The sequence below is a fragment of the Tursiops truncatus genome, chromosome Y (assembly GCF_011762595.2).
Source record: "Tursiops truncatus isolate mTurTru1 chromosome Y, mTurTru1.mat.Y, whole genome shotgun sequence".
In the NCBI taxonomy this organism is placed as follows: Eukaryota; Metazoa; Chordata; class Mammalia; order Artiodactyla; family Delphinidae; genus Tursiops; species Tursiops truncatus.
Genome location: NC_133428.1, coordinates 5,873,321 through 5,895,920, shown reverse-complemented (window position 1 = coordinate 5,895,920; position 22,600 = coordinate 5,873,321). Strand labels below are relative to the sequence as shown.

General features: G+C 44.7%; 1 long non-coding RNA gene across 1 annotated transcript; it reads left to right on the top strand.

Moving 5' to 3' along the window:
• Positions 1-3,771: 3,771 nt before the first annotated feature.
• Positions 3,772-21,492, top strand: LOC117310571 (uncharacterized). The gene is made up of 4 exons (XR_012329455.1): positions 3,772-3,893; positions 4,121-4,266; positions 4,505-6,620; positions 21,378-21,492. It is a non-coding gene; the product is annotated as an uncharacterized lncRNA (long non-coding RNA).
• The last annotated feature ends 1,108 nt before the right edge of the window (positions 21,493-22,600 follow it).

Genomic DNA, 22,600 nt, shown 5'->3' with positions numbered 1-22,600 from the left:
ACAGATGATGAAAGATAAGGGGTGTGTTTTTACCCATTTTTTGTGTACAGCAGTATCATCAGGAGCAGGGCCACAGGTGGGATGACAAAGGATCCCACCCCCAGATACCGTCTCAAAAGAAAGCGTAAATGCAAACAAAATCCTCAAGGAAAGTTGTTCATTTGGACAGTGCCTTAAACACACGCTTTTTTTTTTTTACATGAAAATTACAATTAAAAAAATATATATTTTAGGGGCTTCCCTGGTGGCGCAGTGGTTGAGAGTCCGCCTGCTGATGCAGGGGACATGGGTTCGTGCCCCAGTCCAGGAAGATCCCATGTCGGCTGGGCCTGTGAGCCATGGCCGCTGAGCCTGCGTGTCCAGAGCCTGTGCTCTGCAACGGGAGAGGCCGCAACAGTGAGAGGCCTGCGTACTGCGAAAAAATATATATATATGTGTGTGTGTATATATATATATTTTATACTGTAGTATAGTTGATTTACAGTGGTGTTATTTTCAGGTGTACAGCAAAGTGATTCAGTTATACATATTCATGTATCGCTTTTTTTTTAAGATTTAATTTATTTTTGGCTGTGTTGGGTCCTTGTTGCTACGCACGGGCTTTCTCTAGTTGCCGCGAGCGGGACTACTCTTCATTGCAGTGCACGGGCTCTAGGTGCGCGGTCCCCTGCATTGGCAGGCAGATTCTTATCCACTGCGCCACCAGGGAAGTAAGTCCCTCATGTATCTATCCTTTTTCAAATTCTTTTCCCATATAGGTTGTTACAGAGTGCTGAGTAGAGTTCCCTGTGCTATACAGTAGGATCTTGTTGTTTATCTATTTTATGTATAGTACTGTGTATATGTCAATCCAAACTCCTAATTTATCCCTCCCCCCTTTCCCCTTTGGTAACCATAAATTATCCCTCCCCCCTTTCCCCTTTGGTAACCATAAGTGTGTTTTCTATGTCTGTGAGTCTGTTTCTATTTTGTACATAGATTCACTTGTATTATTTTTTAGATTCCACATATAAGTGACATCACATGGTATTTGTCTTTCTCTGTCTGACTTACTTCAGTTAGTATGATCATCTCTAGGTCCATCCATGTTGCTGCCAATGGCACGATTTCATTCTTTTTCATGGCCGAGTAATATTCCATTGTATACATGAACCACCTCTTCTTTACCCATTCCTCTTTCGGTGGTGGTTTAGTTTGCTTCCACGTCTTGGCTGTTGTAAACAGCAACAGCGCAGATTTTTTACGTAAAAGTGAAAGAACTGCTTGTGCGTATCTTCACCCATCTGACTCATGCAGGAAAGGAATGAAAACGATTAGCCCCTTTGGTTTTCTGTTCACGTTTACTGAGACGTAATTGTTTTCAGTGAAAGCAGCCCTTTCAGGTGGACAGGTGGGTGAGTGTTGAGCCCTGTGCACGGCTGTGGAATCAGCACCGCCGCTGAGTTGTGTACATTTCCATGCTCTCTCGTCATTTTGTTGCCGACATGGTTCCTCCACGGCCAGCCCCTGGCAACCATTGTTCTGCTTCCTGCTTTAATAGCCCTCTTTCTGAAAAACAAATTTTCCTTTTTCATTAGCTGTTCCTATTTTTCTTAACACGTCGCTAGCTTTCTAGTATTTATGTGAATTATCATTTATTGTCCTTTTCCTAAGTAGCACACTGGGGAAAAGGAGAACAATTTATGCAGGAAATTGGAGTTCCCTGAAGATCTGGGTAACCCCATGGAAGTGTACCCCATTTGTGTCGGGGTGAGACAAAGGTGAGACCCACTTCCTCACCCACAGAAATCAATTCCCAATGTCTAGATTTCAGGTAGCTTAGCAGCTGTGGTGTTTGATGGGGGAGGGAACGTCGTTAGTGACAGGCCAAGTTCAGGAAGGAAGAGGTTTATAGTTATTACGAAATAGTGGCTGTGTTCGCTGTGCTGTACAATATATCCATGTAGCTTATTTTTTACCTAGTACTTTGTACCTCTTCCTCTGCTTCCCCTATAATGCCCCCCTCCCCCTCCCCTCTCCCCACTAGGAACCACTCGTTTCTTCTCTAGATCTGGGAGTCTGTTTCTTTTTTGTTATATTCACTACTTGGTTGTATTTTTTAGATTCCACATATTTTGTCTTTCTCCACCTGACATTTCACTTTGGAGGGAGGGATTGGAGCTTCCATAACGGTGAGAGATTGCAGAATCCATTGGCCCCATCACGCTGCTCAGGGAGAGAACGCCAGGGTCAGACCTCAGGGACCATCTTCATGCAGGGTCAGGGGAGGACGGGGGTCCAGAGGCAGGAGAAAGGAAGGAGCAGCTGATAGTTTCTTTTTTTTTTTTGGCAGTATGCGGGCCTCACTGCTGCAGCCTGACCCGTTGTGGAGCACAGGCTCTGGACGCGCAGGCTCAGCGGCCATGTCTTACGGGCCCAGCTGCTCTGCAGTGTGTGGGATCTTCCCGGACCGGGGCACGAACCCACGTCTCCTGCATCGGCAGGCGGACTCTCAACCACTGCGCCACCAGGGAAGCCCGGCTGATAGGCGAGTGAAGAGGTTACTGTGGATATGGAAATCCAGGGTGAGGCTGCTCTGCTGTTGCAGAGGCTGGCATGGAGCAGCACAGGTGGGACTTGAGTGATGTCCTCCCTGGTGAGGTGACAGGTGAGGAGGGCAGAGGTGACGGAGGGGAACCGGGTGGCACCCGGATGGGGGGGTTCTGTGCCCACAGTGGGCAGCCTCGGGGACATGAAGGGGACTGCACTTCCCCAGGGAAGGGAGTCAGTGTGTGCATCCAGGTGCAACGGAAAGTTTAAAGACAATGGAAACAAGCTAGGTAGCCAAGAGGACGTCCATTAAATTGTGTATAATATATATTATACAGTTATTATACTGCTATATTATATATAACATACATCATAATATAGATTATGTACAATGAACACATAATACACAATATAGATTATGTATAAAGTATATTGTAGTATAGTAATATATACTAGTATATACTAGTATTAATATGTACTAGTACATGGTAATATATATACTACTATATAACAGTATATATTATATACTAATTTTTGTATATAATATAAATGTATCATCTAGTATTTAACGTTATACCATCTAATTTTTGGTACATTAAATTGTATATTATAGTATATTTCATATACATGTTAGATTTTACATTATATACTGTGTGTTACATATTGTATACAATTACATGTCAGTCATTTGTTAGAATGTATATTATATATTCTGTTATATAATATATATGTACATTATATTCATATATACACATATATTTATATATAATACATGTTTATACATTATATATACACCTATTGTGTATTAAGATATACTCATATAATGTATAATACATGCAATTACACCGATTATATTTTATACTATATATTACAACTTAAAAATTATACCTTGGGCTTCCCTGGTGGTGCAGTGGTTGAGAGTCCACCTGCCGATGCAAGGGACATGGGTTTGTGCCCCGGTCCAGGAAGATCCCACATGCCGCGGAGCAGCTGGGCCCGTGAGCCATGGCGGCTGAGCCTGTGCTCCACAACGGGAGAGGCCACAAGGTACTCGTGTGCCTCAAAAAAAAAAAAAAAAAACCTTAACTGTCATGCTGTCAAATGTTATACGTTTTACGTTCTATATGCGTGTTGTATAAATCGTATTGTATGTGTATCATAGATATTGCCATATTTATAATACTTACAATGTTTATAGTTGTTAGATCCACACACACAATACAGGGTAGTGCAGACATGAATATTACCTTCTTCGAGGCTGCTTCCCTTCAGACTCAAGACGTTGAGGACCACGTATCACTTTCCTTCGGGACCCTGTCCCTGGAGACCGTCCTGATGGACCGGCTGGACGCTCTCGTGTCACAGTGAGTTAGATCACACCCACCTTCAAGGGGAGGGGGCACAAGAATCAGACAACATCACAGCCTAATTTCAGATGCTCATCCACCCTAAGGATAGGAGAAAATGAGAAACGGGAGATGCTCAGTGGACAGTCTATCATCTTCATCATCATGTCCATTCCGGGGATCCGTCCACGCAGCTTTTCATGCTTCCTGAAGCCCTTCACTGATGACCCTCTGCCTCCCTACAGTGCTTGGTGAGGTGGACATCCATCCTCGTGGACCCTGAGCCAGCCTGCAGGCCTGAACTCTCCACACCCGGGGATGAGCTGAGCCTCCTCGTGAAAAGGAAGGGACAATTCTGGACACCACCTTCCCCCAAATCCTGGAGCTCCAGGTCTGCAACCTCAGCAAGTACCCTCTGAACTACCCTGACCCCCATGGGCTGAATAGTGACACATGGCCCCAGGGAGGGAGGAGCCAGTTGCTAAGTAGACCATCCTGTGGGGACAGCGTCTGTGCTTCCCTGTTCTAGAATTCAGAATCTGATCATAAATCCACCCTCCCTTGTTTGGTTGGACCGGTAGAGCCATCATAACCCCACTTAACTGTTTTCCCCTCGGGTCCATTTTTAGGTCATCTGCATCCTGTGCTCTGGATCAGTATTTTCTACAATCTCGGGGTCTCCAAGGAATGACTTGTAAGCAGCACCGTGGGAAACCCACCCCCAATAATGCCCTCCCAGGAACCGTTACCGTGGGTCCAAAGAGCTGGTTTCTCCTGGGGTCCATATTTACGTCGGGATAATACAGGCCTCTCTGTTCTGCAGTTATGAGATGTTGTCAGGAAGGGTCGACCATGTACGCTGAGCTGTGACACGCTGTTTCATTGGTGGTGATGTTTCATCAGGATCCCATAAATCTCAGGCAATCAGAGAAGGAAAGGTTTGTGATGGACACTGCATCCTTGACTTATTAAAGGGTGTCAGCGCTGCCCTGACGTCCTCGAGTGGGACTGCTTCCTGCGTTCGAGTCCCTTGGTTCTTCAAGAAAATATCAGAGAATCTGTATCAGACAGTGTCATTGCTGGATTCTTCTATCCCCAAACAGCTGAGACTGTGATTATAGGCATTAAAATATAAGATGGGCACTTACCAGGTAGGTCATGACACTAATCCTCTAATTATTTTGCCCTATTAACTCATGTCCTTGATTAGCACCTGACCAGGCTGGGCTGAGTTGGCTTTTAAGTGATGGCTGATACCAGGAGACAGATGGTCTGTTCTAAGAAGGTAATGGCTTTACAGTATTTCTATCAAATGGTCGCAGCATTTACTTAGCGGACTCAGATTCCCCTGGGAAGTGGTCTGCTCCTCCTCTCCTGGAGAGATACAGGAACCGGCCGGTCCTCACCTTGTCGGTGACAGTGACGCAAATATGGATTCACTTTCTGAGCTGCCAGTGCCTCACAGGTCCCATCTCCACCACTAACCACCTTGCAGGCAAGCTTCCCATCGTGCAGAGAAAGTAAAGAGGCGAGTGACTTGCAGAAGGGTGCACAGAGGCAGGAGGGGGATGGAGCCTGGCCCTCACAGGCACAAAGTGGAAAGCACCTTTCTCTTGGGCTGGAAAGGCTTGAGGGTGGGCTGCCTCTTCTGCGACCCGAGATCTGAAGGTTGGACGTGGCGATTGCGTTCCTGTTGCAGTGCAGAACCCCTGCCCGGACAAAGCAGCGATTCGGCCTTAGCCGCCTTGACCTCCGGGCAAGGCTCCTGGCTGTGCATTCTTTTTCAGGAGTTATTCACGGAGAGCCTGGCTGGGTGGCTGAAGAAGACCCAGAAGTGATGAAAAGAGGCCGTTCAGGAGCCCACGCTGTAGCTACTGAGATGAAGTAAAACCACGTTGTCTACGCAGGTAAACCATTTCAGCTCGACCATCTGCTTCAGAGGGAAGGGGTGCAGCGCTGGAGCCATCAGAATTAGACGGTAATTGATTAACTATCTCCTTACCGTGTCCCCGGAACGTAAGCCATGGTGCATCTGAATCCCTGCACCGTGTTCCACATGCCAGGATCTTGGCAACGAGAGAGGAACCCTGCAGAGGTGTGGGGTCGCACCTGACACGGCAACCCTCCTCCCTCTGCTTCTCACGGATCGAGCCAGATGGGGCAGCAGGTAGAGATACTGCTCCCTTTGGAAGGTGAGCCGGAGACACTTGAGCCCTTCTTTCCCGGAGTTTGCAGTCTCTTAGGGAGATGAAAATCAATAGGTTGAAAAACAGATCTTTCTCTCTAGTTACTTCTCATCTGTCCTAGTCATCTAATCTTCATAAGTCGTTTCCCTGCAAGTGTCAGCTGTCCCCCTGCTTAACATCCTTGGATTCTGTCTGAGTTTCTTGTGGCTACTCTAAGAACCGAGGACTTGGTAGCTTAAAAGAACAAAATGTGCCATCTTACCGTTTTAAAGCCCAAAGCTCTAAATTCAAGGGATCCTGCAGGCTGGTTTCTTCTCGAGGCTCCAGGGGAGAATCTATTTCCTTCCTTTTCCACCTTCTGGAGGCGTCTGCCATCCTGAGCTTGTGGCCCCTTCCTTGATCATCAAAACGAGCAGCTCAGCATCTTGTAACCAAATACTCCTCTGACGTCCTCTTTACAGGGACCCATGTGATGACACTGGACCACCTGTAAAACCCAGGTCACCTGTGCATCTCAAGGTGCTTAGCAGGACCACATCTGCCAACTTCCTTTTGCTACGTAAGTTCACATATTCACAACGTTCGGGTATTAGAACTTGGACATCTTTGGGGACGTTACTCAGCTGACCACAGCAGGCGTCTCAACACTTATGCTCTTCTGTGCTCTCAGCTCTGGACTTGTTGGTGGATTCCCCCAATCTTCCTCAGTTCTTATACTGTTTTAATGTATCTTTAAATAACAGAGGCCAGAAATAAACCCACACACCTATGTCAATTAATATTTGACAAAGGACACAAGAATACACAATGGGAAAAAGTCTCTTCAGCAAGTGGTGCTGGGAAAGTTGGAGACATGCATGTAAATCAATGAAGTTAGAACACACGCTCGCACCACACACAAAAGACTTAAACTCCCAGAAGAGAACACAGGCAAAACATTCTCTCACAAATCATACCAATATTTTCTTAGGTCAGTCTCCCAAGGCAATAGAAACATAAACCAATGGGACCTAATCAAACTTACAAGCTTTTGCACAGCAAAGGAAACCATGAACAGACGATCTATAGAATGGGAGAAAATATTTGCAAGCAATGCAACCGATGAAGGCTTAATTTCCAAAATCTACAAACAACTCAACAACAACAAATAAACAACCCAATCAGAAAATGGGCAGAGACCTAAATAGACAGACATTTCTTCAAAGACATACAGATGGCAAACAGACACATGAAAGGGTGCTCAACATCTCTAATTATTAGAGAAATGCACATCAAAAGTACAGTGAGGTATCACCTCACACAGGTCAGAATGCCCATCATCAAAAAGTCTACAAAACAGTATGGAGGTTCCTCAAAAACACTACAAATAGAACTACCCTTCGACCCAGTAATCCCATTACTGGGCATATACCCTGAGAAAACCATAATTCAAAAAGACACAACAGCCAGGTCATGGTAGCAACCTAACTGTCCATCAGCAGATGAATGGATAGGAAGATGTGGTACATACATTACTAATGCCATTGGCAGCAACATGGATGGACCTAGAGATTATCATACTAAACGAAGTAAGTCAGACAAAGACAAATACCACCTGATATCACTTATATGTGGAACCTGAAAAATAATACACATGAACTTATTTATGAAGCAGAAACAGACTCACAGACATAGAAAACAAATGCATGGTTACCAAAGGGGAAGGGTGGGGGAAGGATAAATTAGGAGTTTGGGATTAACACACACACTACTATATATAAAATAGAGGAAAACGAGGACCTACTGTGTAACACAGAGAACTCTATCAGTATTTTGTAATAACCTAAATGGGAAAAGAATATGTACATGGATAACTGAATCACTATGCTGTATACCTGAAACTAACAATGTTGTAGGTGAACTATACTCCAATAAAAATTAAAAAAGTAAAAGTGGGTTGCAGAGTAACTTACATCAGCAGATTCTCATTTCTCTGATCAGGGAAGCCACAGATGATCCATTAAATGGGTGAGGAGGGGGGAGAGTAGGGTGGGTGTTCTTACCACATGCACTCCATCCCTGTCCACCCCTGCTCCTTGCCCCACAGAGCTCACCATGGGTCTGCCTGTTGGATGGGGGCAGAAGAGAAGTGAGGGGCACAGAGGTGAGAGGGCTGTCCACCCTTGGCCCCGTCTTGCAGGTCAGCTGAGACCCTCCACCAAAACCCACTTCTCCCAGGGGACTTCCCTGCTGGTCCACTGGTTAAGACTTCACCTTTCAGCGCAGGGGTGTGTGGGTCCAACACCTGGTCAGGGAGCTGAGATGCCACATGCCTTACAGCCAAAAAACCGAAACATAAATAGTTAATCAAATCCAGGAAGCACAGAGGTTCCCGTTCAGGATAGCTCCAAGGAGAAACACACCAGGACACATATTAAATACAAAGAAAAAATATTAAAAGCAAGGGGAAAACAACAAAGGGACTCCCTATAAGGTTAACAGCTGGTTTCTCAGTAGAAACTCTACAAGTCAGAAGGGAGTGGCATGATATATTTAAAATGATGAAAGGGAAATTACTCTACCCAGCAAGGATCTCATTCAGATTGGATGGAGAAATCAAAAGCTTTACAGACAAGCAAAAGCTAAGAGAAATTAGCACCACCTAACCAGCTTTACAATATATACTAAAGGAATTTCTCTAAGTGGGAAACACAAGAGAAGAAAAGGACCTACACAAACAAACCCATCACAATTAAGAAAATGGTAATAGGAACATACATATATGGATTAAATGCTCCAACCAAAAGACACAGGCTCACTGAATGGACACAACCCATATATATGCTGTCTACAAGAGACCCACTTCAGACCTAGGGACACATATTCCATGCAAATGGAAATCAAAAGAAAGCTGGACTAGCAATTCTCATATCAGACAAAATAGACTTTAAAATAAAGAATATTACAAGAGTTAAGGAAGGACACTACATAATGATCAAGGGATCAATCCAAGAAGAAGATACAACAATTATATATGCACCCAACACAGGAGCACCTCAATACATAAAGCAACTGCTAACAGCTATAAAACAGGAGAAATCGACAGTAACACAATAATAGTGGGGGACTTAACACCTCACACCAATGGACAGATCATCCAAACAGAAAATTAATAAGGAAACAAAAGCTTTAAATGACACAATAGAGCAGATAGATGTAACTGGTATTTATAGGACATTCCATCCAAAGACAGCAGATTACACTTTCTTCTCAAGTGCACATGGAACATTCTCCAGGACAGATCAAATCTTGGGTCACAAATCAAGCCTCAGAAAATTTAAGCAAATTGAAATCATATCAAACATCTTTTCTGACCACAACACTCTTAAAAATACATAGAAACAAATGACAATGAAAACACGATCCAGAACCTATGGGATGCAGAAAAAGCAGTTCTAAGAGGGAAATTTATACCTATACAAGCCTACCTCAAGAAACAAGAAACATCTCAAACAATCTAACCTTACACCTAAAGGAACTAGAGAAAGAAGAACAAACAAAACCCAAAGTTAGTAGAAGGAAAGAAATCATAAAGATCAGAGCAGAAATAAATAGAAACAAAGAAAACAATAGCAAAGATCAATAAAACTAAAAGCTGGTTCTTTGGGGAGATAAACAAAATTGATAAACCATTAGCCAGACTCATCAAGAAAAAGAGGGAGAGGACTCAAATCATTAAAATTAGACTCCACAGAAATACAAAGCATCCTGAGACTACTACAGGCAACTCTATGCCAATAAAATGGACAACCTGGAAGAAATGGACAAATTCTTAAAAGGTATATAACCTTCCAAGACTGGACCAGGAAGAAACAGAAAATATGAACAGATCAATCACAAGTACTGAAATTGAAACTGTGATTAAAAATCTTCCAACAAACAAAAGTCCAGGACCACATGGCTTCACAGGTGAGTTCTATCAAACATTTAAAGAAGAGATAACACCCATCCTTCTCAAACTCTTCCAAAACTCTTCCGAGAAAGGAAGACTCCCAAAATTGTTCTATGAGGCCACCATCACCTTGTTACCAAAACCAGACAAAAATACTAAAAAAAAAGGAAATTATAGACCAATATCACTGATGGATATAGATGAAAAAATCTTCAACAAAATACTAGCAAACAGAATCCAACAACACATTAAAAGGATCATACACCATGATCACAGTGGGATTTATCCCAGGGGTGCAAGGACTCTTCATATATGCAACTTAATCAATGTGATACACCATATTAACAAATTGAAGAATAAAAACCATATGATCTTCTCAATAGATGCAGAAAAAGCTTTTGACAAAATTTAACACCCATTTATGATAAAAAAAGTCTCCAGAAAGTGGGCACAGAGGGAACCTACCTCAACATAATAAAGGCCATATATGACAAACCCACAGCAAACATCATTCTCAATGGAGAAAAACTGAAAGCATTTCCTCTTAGATCAGGAACAAGACAAGGATGTCCACTCTTGCCACTATTATTCACCATAGTTTTGGAAGTCCTAGCCATGGCAATCAGAGAAGAAAAAGAAAAGGAACACAAATTGGAAAAGAAGTAAAACTGTCACTGTCTGCAGATGACATGATACTATACATAGAAAATCCTAAAGATGCCACCAGAAAACTACTAGAGCTAATCAATGAATTTGGTAAAGTTGCCGGATATAAAATTAATGCACAGAAATTTCTTGCATTTCTATACACTAATGAAGAAAAATCTGAAAGAGAAGTTAAGGAAACACTCCCATTTAACACTGCAACAAAAAGAATAAACTACCTAGGAATAAACCTACCTAGGGAGACAAAAGACCTGTATGCAGAAAACTATAAGATGCTGATGAAGGGAATTAAAGATGATACAAACAAATGGAGATATACACCATGTTCTTGGATTGGAAGAATCAACATTGTGAAAATGACTATACTACCCAAAGCAATCTACAGATTCAATGCAATCCCTATCAAATTACCAATGCCATTTTTTACAGAACTAGAACAAAAAATCTTAAAATTTGTATGGAGATACAAAAGACCCCGAATAGCCAAAGCAGTCTTGAAGGAGAAAAACGGAGCTGGAGGAATCAGACTCCCTGACTTCAGACTACACTACAAAGCTACAGTCATCAAGACAATACAGTACTGGCACAGAAACAGAAATATAGATCAGTGGAACAGGATAGAAAGCCCAGAGATAAACGCACACACCTATGGTCACCTTATCTTTGATAAGGAGGCAAGAACATACAAAGGAGAAAAGACAGCCTCTTCAATAAGTGTTGCTGGGAAAACTGGACAGCTACATGTAAAAGAATGAAATTAGAACACTCCCTAAAACCAGATAAACGCACACACCTATGGTCACCTTATCTTTGATAAGGAGGCAAGAACATACAAAGGAGAAAAGACAGCCTCTTCAATAAGTGTTGCTGGGAAAACTGAACAGCTACATGTAAAAGAATGAAATTAGAACACTCCCTAAAACCACACACAAAAATAAACTCAATATGGATTAGAGACCTAAATGTAAGACAGGACACTATAAAACTCTTACAGGAAAACATAGGAAGAACACACTGACATAAGTCACAGCAAGATCTTTTTTTGATCCACCTCCTAGAGTAATGGAAATAAAAACAAACAAATGGGACCTAATGAAACTTAAAAACTTTTGCAAAGCAAAGGAAACTACAAATAAGATGAAAAGACAACCCTCAGAATGGGAGAACGTATTTGCAAATGAATCAACAGACAAAGGATTAATCTCCAAAATATATAAACAGCTCATGCAGCTCAATATCAAAGAAACAAACAACCCAATCCAAAAATGGGCAGACGACCTAAATAGACATTTCTTCAAAGAAGATATACAGGCGGCCAAGAGGCACACGAAAAGCTGCTCAACATCACTAATTATTAGAGAAATGCAAATCAAAACTACAATGAGGCATCACCTCACACCGGTTAGAATGGGCATCATTAGAAAATCTACAAACAACAAATGCTGGAGAGGGTGTGGAGAAAAGGGAACCCTGCTGCACTGTTGGTGGGAATGTAAACTGATAAAGCCACTATGGAGAACAGTATTGGATGTTCCTTAAAAAACTAAAAATAGAATTACCCTATGACCCAACAATCCCACTACTGGGCATATACCCTGAGCAAACCATAATTCTGAAAGAGTCATGCACCACAATGTTCATTGCAGCTCTATTTACAATAGCCAGGAGATGGAAGCAACCTAAGTGTCCATCATTGGATGAATGGATAAAGAAGATGTGGCACTTTATACAATAGAATATTACTTAGTCATAAAAAGAAACGAAACTGTGCTTCCCTGGTGGCGCAGTGGTTGAGAGTCTGCCTGCCGATGCAGGGAACACGGGTTCGTGCCGCAGTCCAGGAGAATCCCACATGCTGCAGAGCGGCTGGGCCCGTGAGCCATGGCTGCTGAGCCTGCACGTCCAGAGCCTGTGCTCCGCAATGGGAGAGGCCACGACAGTGAGAGGCCCGCGTACCGCAAAAAAAAAAAAACAAAAACGAAATTGAGTTATTTGCAGTGAGGTGGATGGACCTAGAGTCTGTCACACAGAGTGAAGTAAGTCAGAGAAAAACAAACACCATGTGCTAACACATATATATGGAATCAAAAAAAAAAAAAAGGGGTCATGCAGAACCTAGGGGCAAGATGGGAATAAAGACACAGAACTACTAGAGAATGGACTTGAGGACACGGGTAGGGGGAAGGGTAAGCTGGGACAAAGTGAGACAGTGGCATGGACATATATACACTACCAAATGTAAAACCGATAGTGGGAAGCAGCCGCATAGCACAGGGAGATCAGCTGGGTGCTTTGTGACCACCTAGAGGGGTGGGATAGGGAGGGTGGGAGGGAGGGAGATGCAAGAGGGAAGAGCTATGGGAACATATGTGTATGTATAACTGATTCACTTTGTTATTAAGCAGAAACTAACACACCATTGTAAAGCAATTATACTCCAATAAAGATGTTAAAGAAAAAACAAACCTAAAAATTGAATTACCGTATGATCCAGCAATCCCACTCCTGGGCATATACCCAGAGAAAACCATTATTCAAAAAGACACATGCACCCCAATGTTCATTGCAGCACTATTTACAATAGCCAGGTCATGGAAGCACCCTAAATGCCCATTGACAGACGAATGGATAAAGATGTGGTACATATATAAAATGGAATATTACCTATAAAAAGGAACAAAATTGGGTCATTTGTAGAGACGTGGATGGATCTAGAGACTGTCATACAGAGTAAAGTAAGTCAGAAAGAGAAAAACAAATATCATATATTAACGCATATATGTGGAACCTAGAAAAATGGTACAGATGAACCGGTTTGCAGGGCAGAAATAGACGCAGATGTAGAGAACAAACGTATGGACATCAAGGGGGGAAAGCAGGGGTGGGTGGTGGTGGTGGGATGAATTGGGAGATTGGGAGTGACATATCTACACTAATACGTATAAAATAGGTAACTAATAAGAACCTGCTCTATAAAAAAATACATAGAATTCAAAAATTCAAAAAAAATAAAGCTGACTTTTCTCATAGGTGTTGAATGGATGGCGTTTGATGTACCGAAGGTGTTTGCTTTTTTTTCTCCTCTTGGGTAACTACCCAGGGTGGGTTTTATTTTTGCAGGATCTCAGCTGATTGTCGTGGCTGGGGTCCCACAGCATGCAGACTTGGGAGTATCTGGGGTGAGGGAAAGGGATGGGGGACCAGGGCTGTGAACCAGGCCAGGCAGCACTGGGGCATTTGCACTTAGCTGCTCTGGAAGCCCCAGTGCCCTGGACAGCACCTGTGAGCGAGCTGCCCGAGGGGGCTGGGGGATTCCTACTCCACCTCCCCTTGGGGGTTGGTGGTTGTGGATTCCCTGCACTGAGCTGATTCTAGGGCGGCCAGTGGCCTTCTGGGACCAGAGGGAGACTCAGTCACTGAAGCCCAGATCTGGCGGCTGGGATGCGGGCAGGAATTCTGAGGGGCAGGGCTTAGGGGCACAGCAGGGGCACCCTGACCTCAGGGAAATGAAGGGCTCTACAAACGTGGGGAGCAGTGGGGGGTGACTGTTCAACTAGCAGGTTTCTCAGCCTTGTTGGGAAATGTTCCCATTCAGAAACGGAACGAGGTAGGGAGCTGAGATGCCCCTGCTGGGCTGTGACAAGCCTGCCTGCTTATCTCAAGCCATGTTGCTATGGACGGATTTATATCCCCTCAAAATTCGTATGTTGGAGCCCTAACCCCCCAGAGTAACTGTATTTGGGGTAAACAATGAATGAAGGTGAAGTGAGGTTATAATATGGTATGGGGTCTGTCTCTCCACCACACGAGGACATGCAGATAAGGTGGCATCTGTAAGCCAACAAGAGAGCCTCGCCGGGAACTGAGTCTGTCCACGCCGTGATCTCAAACTCCCAGCCTCCAGACGGTGAGAACTAAATTTCCATTGTTTAAGCTGCCCAGTCTGGGGTGTTCTGTTACAGCAGCCTCAGCTGACTAATACCCACATCTGCATGTTTCAAGATGATAAAGCCTGATGGTAAAATCAGCGGTACTCGGAGAGAAAGAATCATACTGATTGACGAACGAACACAGACTGATATTAATATTGCAATCATACAGAGAATTTTTTTGTTTGGTTTTTTTTTTTGGCCATGCTGCACCAGAGTCTTAGCCACTGAACCACCAGGGAAGTCCTGTACTGAAGATATTCTATGAGTTGTATATATTTCTCTTAGAGCATCTATTAAATTCCCCCTGAGCACACCCCACCAAGTCCCACGATTTCTCTGCACCTGTCTCACTCTAGTCACACAATAAACCTCTTGCGTGTACACACACACACCCATCTCATCACACTCCTGTAAAACTCTTTTACAACCATTGTGCTACGGCTTCTGGCATAGTTTCCAGGAGCATTATACAAAATGCTCTTCCCTTAATCCAATTTTCTTTGGACTGGATTAAACCCTTGCTTTTTTGCAAGACTAATTTCAATTGTTGGCACGAAAGACCCAGATGTCTCTCTTTGGTAAATACTGAGCCGGCTTTGCTCACAGCACTGTTAGGAAGCAGCCCACGGCCAGCACGCCATGCTTTTCTGATGTGCCCTCCTGGCCACTGGAACGTCAAGGGCAGGATTACCTTCACGTATTTCCCAGATGTCCGTTGCATAAACATCCTACCACAGAGGCTGTTCTGTGTCCAGTAACATCAGCACTCCCCTTTCTACCAGTTTCCAGGGATGTGTTCCGGGCCCCCAAGCAGCCTGCAGCACAGCTCTGTGGTGATCAAGAAGGAGCCCTCCTGGGTGTGGAGGAAAGGGAACCCTCCTGCACTGTCGATGGGAATGTAAACTGATGCAGCCACTGTATGGAGGTTCCTCAAAGAACTAAATATAGAGCTCCCATAGGACCCAGCAATCCCACTCCTGGGCATATATCCACAGAAAACTATAATTTGAAAAGATACATGCACCCCTACACACACTATTTACAACAGCCAAGACTTGGAAGCAACCTACATGTGCGGCAACAGAGGAATGGACAAAGAAGATGTGGTACATGTATAAAATGGAATATTACTCAGCCGTGAAAAAGAAGGAAATCATGCCATTGGCAGCAACATGGATGGACCTAGAGATTATCATGCTAAGTGAAGTACTGGTAAGTCCGATAGAGAAAGACAAACATCACTTATATGTGGAATCTAAAAAAGAATGATACAAATGAACTTATTTACAAAACAGAAACACACTCACAGACACAGAAAACAAACTTATGGTTACAAAAGGAGAAAGGGAGGGCGAGGGATAAATGAGGAGGTTGGGATTAGCAGATACACACTATATATAAAATAGCTCATCGACAAGGACCTACTACATAACAGGAAACTACACTCAATATTTTGTAATAATAAGGAGAAGTAACCTGCAAAAAAACCAAAACAAACTGACTCACTTTGCTGGACAGTTGAAACTAATGCATTATTGCACATCAACTAGAGTTCAATAAGAAAACAAGAACTTCCCCCTCTGACATGAGCCATCATCCAGCCTCAAGGCTCACTGCCTCTGATAACTGGCATCTCACTGTGTCAGAAAAATCCTCTGAGAGGCTGGACTTCTTCCTAGGATGTGTGGTCCGTGCAGTCACAACAGGGCAAGGCTGAGATACAATGATGCCCTCGTGGGCACTGGGCCACCCACTCCCATGTCCAGCTGGGTCCCGATGACGGCTTAACATTTCCTTTCCCAGGGGCCTTTACGGGCTGATGGGCTGGAAGCTTTGATCTCATTTACCGGTGATGGTCAATTTGGGATGAGGAATAAAAGAAGCCACAAGCCAAAGCCTGTCTTTCTTTGCTGGCTGGACCTGAGCCAGAGATGGAAAATACGCACTTTAGAATAAACTGGATTTTTAAAATACTGCTTAATAGCGCTCCTAGACATCCCTCGCGATAAGCCAGCGCTTTCCAAACAAACACTTATCCGCAGCGTTTTTACCTGGTGCAGCTGCGTGGTTTTGGTCCAGGTCTGCCCTGGAAGGCCATTGCTTTTATCCTTTCCAACACAGATTAAAAGCAAATCAGATTATGGAAATGGCTGAGCCGCCTTCAGAGTAGTTAGGATGGGGGGTTTGGCATGTGCGTACGATATGGGAGGAGGGGGGTGGTTTGCAGGATCTGTGGAGCTTGAAGACTGCATCAGGATTAGGGCTGGCAGCAACAGAAACCCTAAAACAACAGGGCTCAAAAATGATGGAAACGTGATTCCCTCTCATGTAAAGGTGACCCTGAGGAATCGGGTCAGGGCTGGTGTCAGTCCTCCAAAAGCAGGGTCCTTGCATCTCCCCACTCCTCCACCCCTACTCACGGCCCCTGTCCTCACGGTGCAGGAGGCTGGCTCCCCATTTCAGGGGGCAAGTAGGAAGGAGAGGAGAGGAAAGGGCAAGCCGTATCTGTCTTTGAAGGAAGGTTCCTGGCATGTGGTCGGGGGAGTGGGCAGAGAGAGCTCTGCTTTGCCAAGGTCTGCAGTGATGGTGTCATTAGTTATTAGCTCTGTGACCTTGGGTGAGGCTCAACTTCTGTAACATGGGAATGACGGTGAGGATGGTGATGATGAAAATGATGAGGATGATGGTGATTGTGGTGACGACGGTGGTGATGGTGGTGGTGATGATGTTGATAATTATGGAGATGGTGGTGGTGGTGATGATGACTATGGTGGTGATAAAGGTGATAATTACGATAGTGGTGGTGGTGATGGTGGTGGTGATGATGGTAATTGTGATGGTGGTAATGATGATGGTGATGATAGTGATACTATTGGTGGTGATGATGATAATTATGGAGATGATGGTGATGGTGATGATGATTATGGTTGTGATGGTGGTGGTGGTGGTGGTGGTGGTGGTGATGACAGTGGTGAAGATGATCTTGATGATGAAATAACGTAGCCTCATCACAGATGAGTCTAAATGAGACAAATGAGCTAAATTGTACAGTCCCTTGAACATGATAATGTGTTATACACATGACAGTTGTACAGGTGATCCATTTCTGACGAACATCTTTATTTTCTTGAAGGCTCACACTGCAAGACTACCTACTTCAGTTAATTAGAAGGCAATGATAAGTCGTGTTTGTGTATCAACAGATAATTATAAATATATACCCATTGCATTTTATATAAAGACAGACATTCAAAAACACTAGTCAGCATGCAACTCAATGAAGTTAGAACACACCCATACCCCATATACAAAAATCAACTCAAAATGCCTTAAAGACTTAAATATAAGACATGACACCATAAAACTCCTATAAGAAGGCTTCCCTGGTGGCGCAGTGGTTAAGAACCTGCCTGCCAATGCAGGGGACACGGGTTCAAGCCCTTGTCTGGGAAGATCCCACATGCCGCGGAGCAGCTAAGCCCGTGTGCCACAACTCCTGAGCCTGTGCTCTAGAGCCTGCGAGCCACAACTACTGAAGCCCATGCGCCTAGAGCCTGTGCTCCACAACAAGAGAAGCCACTGCAATGAGAAGCCCATGCACTGCAACAAAGACCCAACACAGCCAAAAATAAATAAATAAAAGTAAATTTAAAAAAACTCCTAGAAGAGAATGTACACAAAACATTCTCTGACATAAATTGCACCAATGTCTTCTTAGGTCCATCTCCTAAGGCAATAGAAATAAAAGCAAAAATAAACAAATGGGACCTAATCTAACTTATAAGCTTTTACACAGCAAAGGAAACCATTAACAAAAGGAAAAGTCAACCTATGGACTGGGAGAAAATATTTGCAAACGATAGGACCGACAAGGGCTTAATTTCCAAAAATACAAACAGTGTATACAATTCAACAACAACAAAAAACAACACAATCGAAAAATGGGCAGAAGACTTAAATAGACATTTCTCCAAAGAAGACATCCAGGTGGCCAACAGGCACATGAAAAGATGCCCAATATTGCTAATTATTAGAGAAATGCAAATCAAAACTACAATGAGGTATCACCTCACACCAGTCAGACTGGCCATCATCAAAAAGTCTACAAACAATAAATGCTGGAGAGGGTGTGGAGAAAAGGGAACCCTCCTGCACTGTTGGTGGGAATGTAAACTGGTGCAGCCACTGTGGAAAACAGTATGGAGGTTCCTTAAAAACCTAAAAACAACTACCATGTGACCCAGCAATCCCACTCCTGGGCATATATCCAGCGAAAACTAATTCAAAAAGGTACATGCACCCCTATGTTCACAGCAGCACTATTTACAATGTCCAAGACATGGAAACAATCCAATCAGCAGATGAGTGGATTAAGAAGATGTGGTACATATATACAATGGAATATTACTCAGCCATGAAAAAGAATGAAATAATGCCATTTGCAGCAACATGGATGGACCTAGAGATGATCATACTGAGTGAAGTACGTCATAGAAAGGCAAATATCATATGATATCACTTATATGTGGAATCTAAAAAATGACACAAATGAACTTATTTACAAAACAGAAACAGACCCACAGACGTAGAAAACAAACTTATGGTTACCAATGGGGAAAGGGGAGGGAGGGATAAATTACGAGTTTGGGAATAACACATACATACTATTATATATAAATAGATAAGCAACAAGGACCTACTATATAGCAGAGGGAAGTATATTCAATGTCTTGTAATAACCTATAATGGAAAAGAATCTGAAAAATGTATACATATGTATAACTGATTCACTTTGCTGTACACCTGAAACTAACACGATATTGTAAATCAACTCTACTCCAATTAAAAAAAACACTACTCAGAAAAGACAAGTTTTATTTGCCCAAACTTGTCTTCACATCAGACAGACGTGGTGCAGTTTTACACCGTATCCCGATGATTTGCTGCCTCTGTTCATCACACCTTGGATGGGAAGTACGAATTTCTGTCTCCCTGGTACCTGGGTGGGTGTCTAACGCCTACACCACGCTCCACAAAAGCCTTGCGTTGAATTAAATTCTGCAGTACTGTTAATGATCAAGGTGGTGGGTATGGGGGAGGGCTGGAGAAGGCAAGGCGAGAGAGCGAGAAGGCACAGAACCGTCAAGAACAGGGTAGCCTCAGCAAGGAAAAGAGAAGCCCAGATAACCACGCAGATTCCCTGCATCTATTTATGCCGTTCATCAGCAAGTCCCCAGGGAGCCTGCTGCTCATCACCCCACCTCCATCTCCTGCCTGGTTCAAGGCACTGGACATCTGTCCCTGGACAACGCCAACATCCAGGACCTGCCACCAGTCCCTCCTGCATCACTGCTGTCCACACAGCAGTCAGACTGATCCTGTCTGTACCCAGGTCAGGTTTCACAACTGACCTTCCCCCAGAAGCAGAGCCTGGGTTGAGGGTTGAACGCAGGGAGGGGCAGGGAGCTCCAGGAGTGGGATGGGGAGGTCACGCAAGGAAGGAAAGTAGCCAAGGAGGGGGGAATTATCAGGCCAGCCACACCCAGGTGACTGGAGCGTAATATCATGGTGATGCTCTGAGAAGCACCTTAAAGCACTTTCCTCGGGTGAGCCGGGCTGAGAGGTGTGTGAGCCGGGGTATTTATACCCTGTGCTCAGTAGTTACCAGCGGGGCTATGTGCCTTTCGCCGATTTGCAGCTTGTCTCTCCCATGGGCCCCCTGTGTTCCAGCAAGCAGGGTAGGTATCCAACAAGAGTCAGGGCTTGCATTGGAAGACAGGTCGCTGTTCATGGAAATGGCAAGGAATTCCCAGCAGTTGTGGGTCGACCACCACCACCATCGGCTCCATCCGAGAAAAACTTCCAGTGGCTCCCATCTCACTCATGATAGACTCCAAAATCCAAGTAAGATAACAAGACCTGCCCCAGTCCCTCTGGCCTCAGCCTCCTGCACACACATCTGCTCGAGCTGCATCCCTCCGTGCCGGACCATCGCTGTTCTACTGTCCACACAGTCTGCTCCTGGCTGGGGCACAGCTGTCCTTTCCCTTCCTCACCTCAGCCAGGTCTCCGGACAAACGTCACCCCGCATAGAAGCCCTCTCCGGCCACAGTGCTGCAAGGGCTCCTCTGGTCAGCCTGTCCTCTCCCTGCTCAACCTCGGAACACTCAACGACCACGTAAAAAAGCACATCGTGCATTTCATCTACTTGCATGTCCACTCACTGTCTGCTTCCTCCCCCCGGGATGGACATTAAGCAGGGACTTCACCTGGCTTGTTCACTGGAGCCAGAACGGTGGCCAGCACACAGAACCCCTTGACAGATAACTATGTGTTGAAATAATACATGAAAGAGGATGAACCACGGAAGGAGGAAGAGAAGGGCTGTGGGACCTCAGGACTTATGAGGTTGATTCTACCATGCACCATCTTTGATTTGGAGGCAGGTGGGTTTACACCCTTTGTTCCTGGAACCATGGTCACCAGGTGATCACAGAAGAGGATTTGGGGGTCTTTCAGGTAAACAGGAGAAGCTCTGCCTCTGATCAGTGGAGGGACCTTGATGACTTAATCTCTCTAAACTTAAGTTCCTTAACCTGTTAGATGGGAGATACCTCATCCCTCTGTCATCAGAGCACTGTCAGCATCTAATGGAACCACTGGTGCTCCGTGGGCGTGTAATCCACGCTGCTTTTTCACTCTGTTATCACCTCCATTAGCTGCTCATCTCTGCGACTTAGGAGGGGCTGGGGGAGCAGTTTTCTCATGTTGCTTTTGCCAACTACAGATTGGCCCTTGCTGTCACCTCTACAAGGATTAAATCAAGAGCCGCTGCAGTTGCTGACCTTCAACACCCTCTGAAAGGAGCTCAGGGTGGAGACCAGGAATGAGGAACTCTGTGCTCTGGGAAAAACTGGCGGGACAGGTCTTCAGATAGTTAGAGATTTTCAGGAGACGGTTTTATGAGCCCAATACTTGCACCTCCTCGTAACCACGAAAGCACTAAAATCCTTCCTGGTGCCGTCTGTTCCGTGTGGCTCGCAGGAACCTGCAGGAGACTAGCAGGAACCTGCAAAAATATGTGCTGACTGCATGCACTCCCCCCTCACCGAAACCCCACATATATACTGACTGATTGCATGCACTCCCCGTTCACCGAAACCCCACATATATACTGACCTCCCCCCTCCCCTGCTACCTCTTTGGAGCGGTTGCTCAGAGCTGTCTGAAATGCTGTCTCCCAGGCTGTAGTCCTCATTTTGCCCCCAATAAAACTTAACTCACAACTCTCACGTTGTGCTTTTTTTTTTTTTTTTTTTCTTTTGCGGTACGCGGGCCTCTCACTGTTGTGGCCTCTCCCGTTGCGGAGCACAGGCTCCGGACGCGCAGGCTCAGCGGCCATGGCTCACGGGCCCAGCCACTCTGCGGCATGTGGGATCCTCCCGGACCGGGGCACGAACCCGCGTCCCCTGCATCGGCAGGCGGACTCTCAACCACCGCGCCACCAGGGAAGCCCTGTGCTTTTTTTTTTTCAAGTCGACACTTTCTAAGAGGAATGTTGGCGATCGGGGGTGGAGCGCACGAAGCAAGCAGGGTTTGTGCCCGCTGCAGGGGACGAGGGCTTCTCTCCTTGCTCTGTGCGCTGAATATCACACAGCCAACGTGTGGGCGTGGGTCCAGCCGGATCCAGGCAAGGACCCCTCCCTTTCCTTAGCTTCTTAGTGGTTAACACATAAGGCAGCTCTGGAGCCGTCAGAAATCACAGCACAGTTTCCCACCAACTGTGAGGTCCCGGCGTGGCTTTCGTGAGTGGCGGCTTGCAAACTACACAAGAAACTCTTCCAAAGCGAACCTGTCCGAACACACCCCCAAGCCTCCTGCTAGAAGTACTTCCCAGTAAACACGGAGAAATCTGTATCCTGACTTTTCTTCTATTTCTCATCACAAGCTTTTTTTTTTTTTTTTTTTTTTTTTTTTTTTTGCGGTACGCGGGCCTCTCACTGTTGTGGC